At 43.6% G+C, this 3822-nt stretch overlaps 1 long non-coding RNA gene across 2 annotated transcripts; it reads right to left on the bottom strand.

The window, feature by feature from the left end:
* Positions 1 to 645: 645 nt before the first annotated feature.
* Positions 646 to 1831, bottom strand: LOC130320595 (uncharacterized). Of its 2 annotated transcripts, XR_008866467.1 has the most exons (5): positions 1691 to 1831; positions 1470 to 1510; positions 1309 to 1375; positions 1044 to 1208; positions 646 to 940 (listed from the first exon to the last, which is right to left on the bottom strand). It is a non-coding gene; the product is annotated as an uncharacterized LOC130320595 (long non-coding RNA). The 2 variants fall into 2 exon arrangements; XR_008866468.1 differs by lacking the exon at positions 1470 to 1510 and having other exon boundaries at positions 1691 to 1709.
* Between the last annotated feature and the right edge of the window lie 1991 nt (positions 1832 to 3822).

Below are 3822 nucleotides of genomic sequence, written 5' to 3'. Positions count from 1 at the left end.
CCTACCTTAAGGATAGGACAAAAGATGACTGATCACTGGGACCCCCGCAATCTTCATGCAGCACCCGGCGTTCCAAATAATATATTTAGAACTCTGGGTTCTCGTGGTGCGGGTCGTGACCTCACGCCACACCCTTTCCATTTATGTCTATGGGAGGTGGTGTGATGTCACAAGAAGGTGTGGCATGATGTCACGAATCCCACCACAGGAACCAGTGATCTAAACATACTATTTAGAATTTTGGTTGCTGCATGGAGATTGCTGGGGTCCCAGCAGCAGGATCCCATTGATCAGACATCTTATCCCCTATCCTTTACATAGGGGATAGGATATCTAGAGGCGGAGTACCCCTTTAAGGGACAGTTCATGTACCCAAAAGTTCATCCTTTGCAACCGTATGACCCCTAGCAAGTTCCCTGCATGAGTCCCATTCATCAGAAAAAGGCGTGTGCATGGAACTTGCTGGGTGTTCTACGTTTGCCTCATAAACTGCACCACCCAGCACCAGTTGCCTCTCTCCGCACCGCATTATGCAGATCGTGCAGGAGAGCAGCTTTGGTCATCCATGTTTTGCTAACTCTATTTTCACACACAGAAATAAATAAATGAGCCGAACAAGTCAAAGAACAGTTTAAAAAAAAGGGGAACTTTATTTATAATTTATTAAAATGTTTGTGTAGGGGATTTTTTGTAACCTCCCATCACTCACAAAGAGCGTACAGTAACTAATACTCAGGACAGGAAAAACCTCCAGAGGGGAGGAAACCTGTAGGGAATCCATGGCTACTGTATGGCCCTTCCTCTGGGCATACTAAAGGAGGTTACCTCTAGAATTTGGGCAAATGTTTCTGTGTATGTGCATGATTCCTAGGCCTGTGCCTTCATCCAACGTCTTGCTGTAGGTCCCGAAATGCTACTCCATGTCCTGGAAATAGTGCATCTAAGATAGGGGACAAAAAAAGATAGATTATTTACATGTTTATCATAGAAATACACATGGAACTGCAATAAAGACCTTTTGGACAAAACAATGTAACACTTACCAGTCACAGTCATGTGCATGACTTTGCATTCCCGTGTCCCTACACAGTGTCCAGCAACGGCCCCTCACTGATGAACAGGACCAGTGTTATTTCTGGGGCTATGCCTTCATCCAACGTCTTGCTGTAGGTCCGGAAATGCTACTCCATGTCCTGGAGATAGTGCATCTAAGATAAGAAAAAAAAGATAGATTATTTACATGTTTATCATAGAAATACACATGGAACTGCACTAAAGACCTTTTGGACACAACAATGTAACACTTACCAGTCACAGTCATGTGTATGACTTTGCATTCCCGCGTCCCTACACAGTGTCCAGCACCGGCCCCTCACTGATGGAGAATGAACAGGAGCAGTGTTATTTCTGCTCAGTGCTGCTCTTTGGTGGACAATGGTTATGACATCACATGTGTGACACGCTGTTACCTCCTGGGAGTTCTATTTCAGTAGTGCTGCTCTCTGATTGGCTGAAAATCAAAAAAGCTTTCTAATATATTCTGTATGACTGTTATCTAAGGTTTTTGACAAATTTTATTAAAATGGCGCCACTCCCTGTGGGTGCGTTATATTTGTTTCTCCTAACCAGACATTCTGTATATGTAATATCATTTGGTGGCCCCAACAGCCTGGGCCCATAGGTTTCTTACATAGATCAATGCTACTCCGGTAGGCTCAATGAGCAGCGCTGGCCGCCGGGACGTCTGACGAGTGACGTCCCTGACGTTGCGGTCTGGAGCGAAGGATGTCACTAGCCAGACGTCCCGGCAGCCATTGATTTAAAGTGGTCATGGTCGTAGAGATTTATCAAAACCAGGGAAGAGGGAAAGTGGACCAGTTGCCCATAGCAACCAATCAGGTAGTTTCTTTCATTTTTAAAAAGGCCTCTGAAAAGTGAAAGAAGCAATCTGATTGGTTGCTATGGGCAACTGGTCCACTTGACCCTTGCACAGGTTTTCATACATCTGTCCCAATGTGTATTATTATTATCATCATCATTATTATTATTATTATTATAGGAAGTGTTTTTTCTTTGGTGTTTTTTTTCCCTCTGGCTTTTCTAATTACAAGTCATGTGATTCTTTCATCATTTGACTGAAGGATTTCTATAGAAAAAAAATAGTGAGAAAATACCCCCCAAAAATAAAAATAAAACATGCTCTCGGCATCCCACAGATTTGATAGCCTAAAAACACCATAAAAGGATGAAGAAACCCCCATTAGTGTCTGGTGTTTCATATTACCCTATTGATTCCAACCTAACATGTGCCCGCAGCGAGCATGGTGTTTTTTTATGACAAACACGCCAAGTGTAATCCCAGCTGAAATGAATGTTTTCACACTAGGTGTGAACAGGCTGCAGGCTGTGCTAGATATATTTGCATAGTTGCGGCATACAGCACGTGCAGCATTTATGTGGCGGCTTTCCGCTGGCATATATGGCTTTCTGTGCTGGTGAATGCAGCGGGCACTTACTGGTGTTTTTTTCCTAGCTGCACAGTTTTGCACCACAACCACTCCGGCTGGGACCAGGCTGACCGATCTAATGACCAAGATGCCGCAGTGAACGGCTTTCTTTCTGTGAAAGTTCTGGCGAACTACAATGCTCAGAAGAGGAGGAGCGCCATTGAGCTTTTGGAAAGAGAATTAGTTTGGAATGGTCAGGGCTATGTGCGTTTACAAAGCCCCCCCTGGTGCCAGAACAGTGGACCCCCCCACATGCGACCCCATTTTGGAAACTACACCCCTCACAGAATTTAATAAGGGGTGCAGTGAGTATTTACACCCCACAGATCTTTGGAACAGTGGGCTGTGCAAATGAAAAATTTAATTTTTCATTTTTACGGACCACTGTTCCAAAAATCTGTCAGACACCTGTGGGGCGTAAATTCTCAATGTACCCCTTATTACATTACGTGAGGGGTGTAGTTTCCAAAATGGAAATCACATGTGTCCGGGGTCCATTGTTCTGGCACTATGGGGGCTTTGTAAACACATGTGGCCTTCAATTCCGGACAAATTTTCTCTACAAAATACCAATGGCGCTCCTTCTCTTCTGAGCATTGTAGTTCACCCGCAGAACACTTTAAATTCACATATGGGGTGTGTTCTTACTCAGAAGAGATGGGGTTACAAATTTGGGGGGGCTTTTTTCCTATTTTCCCTTGTGAAAATGAAAATTTTAGGGTAACACCAGCATTTTAGTGAAAAAATATATATTTTTTCATTTTCCCATCCAACTTTAATGAAAATTCGTCAAACACCTGTGGGGTGTTCATGCTCATTATATCCCTTGTCACGTTCGGTGAGGGGTGTAGTTTCCAAAATAGGGTCACATGTGGGTATTTATTTTTTTGCGTTTGTCAGAACTGCTGTACAATCAGCCACCCCTGTGCAAATCACCAATTTAGGCCTCAAATGTACATGGTGCGCTCTCATTCCTGAGCCTTGTTGTGAGCCCGCAGAGCATTTTACGCTCACATCTGGGGTATTTCCGTACTTAGGAGAAATTGCGTTACAAATTTTGGGGGTCTTTTTTTCCTTTTACCGCTTGTGGAAATAAAAAGTATGGGGCAACACCAGCATGTTAGTGTAATTTTTATTTTTATTTTTTTACACTAACAGGCTGGTGTAGCCCCCAACTTTTCCTTTTCACAAGCGGTAAAAGGAAAGAAAGACCCGCAAAATTTGTAGTGCAATTTCTCCCGAGTACGGAGATACCCCATATGTGGCCCTAAACTGTTTCCTTGAAATACGACAGGGCTCCGAAGTGAGAGAGCGC

Source organism: Hyla sarda, unplaced genomic scaffold, assembly GCF_029499605.1.
Source record: "Hyla sarda isolate aHylSar1 unplaced genomic scaffold, aHylSar1.hap1 scaffold_2203, whole genome shotgun sequence".
Taxonomy (NCBI): Eukaryota; Metazoa; Chordata; class Amphibia; order Anura; family Hylidae; genus Hyla; species Hyla sarda.
This window is presented reverse-complemented; position numbering and strand designations above follow the sequence as displayed.